The sequence below is a fragment of the Cariama cristata genome, unplaced genomic scaffold (assembly GCF_000690535.1).
Source record: "Cariama cristata isolate BGI_N322 unplaced genomic scaffold, ASM69053v1 scaffold8450, whole genome shotgun sequence".
NCBI classification, from domain to species: domain Eukaryota; kingdom Metazoa; phylum Chordata; class Aves; order Cariamiformes; family Cariamidae; genus Cariama; species Cariama cristata.
Window position 1 is genome coordinate 3,064 of NW_009592895.1, and position 995 is coordinate 4,058.

Consider the following 995-nt stretch of genomic DNA (forward strand, 5'->3'; position numbering starts at 1 on the left):
AGGGCCTGAGCCAGGGCACCATGGGGAGCGTGGCTGTGGGCAGAGGCGAGGGCAAGAGCAGCCCAGCAGTGCTGGGAGCAGAGGGGAAAACCCTGGGGGGCAGCACAGGGGGGGAAAAATCCTCTGGAGAGCCCTGCTCCTCGCAGGGGCCAGCAGCAGGCTGGGGCATGGGGCAGCCTTTGATTCCCCCATCCCTCTACCCAGACACCCGGGCCCTTCTTCCTGCCTGGCACCATCGCCAGCCTCCCCACTGGCACCCTGCCCCCAAAATGCCCGCCGTCTCCCTTCCCCAGGGATTTTCCCGAAACCCTCGTTTCCCCAGCCGCACCGCTGCGTTTACCTCCGCTCAGCCAAGGCTGGTGAAGCCGTGGGGCCGCCGTCCTCCCCTGGCCATCGAGGCCACGCGCCTGGCCTGTTGACAGCAGTCTGCCCACACACATGTGCCACCTCCGCTGGAAAACCCAGGGGGGGCTTTTCCTCCCATGTCCCACGAGGCGCTGTGCTCACTCCGGGGAACTGCCGACGGCCACGCCGCGATGCTGCAAGATTTGCGCGTTGCAAGTACCTGACCTTGCTCCTGAAACCAGCACAAAAGTCCTGCAGGTCTGGCCCGTGGAGAAAAGCCCCTGCAGCGTCCTACGGCAGCAGAGCCACCTCCTGTCCACGTCTCTGAGAGTTGGCACCTTCTCCCGTGACAGCAGCGGGAGCAGAAGCCACGTGAAGCGGAGCACCACGCAAAGCCCAGCTGCCCATGCTAGTTGCACATCCCAGTGCCTTTTCCTTGGCTTCCTGATTTTTATCTCTCTAAATAAGCCAGAAGCTGTACACGCAAGAGAGCGTCCCAGCTCACTCTCACCACCCCGTAGCACCGCCCAAGCTGCTGCAGCAGCGCTGATCAGGGGGCTCGGATCAGCCCCCCCCGAGAGGGGGGCTTCAAAGCTGCTGGGGGCTTGAAGTCAGTGCCACCGCTCTGCAGGCAGGCACCTGGGCTGCGG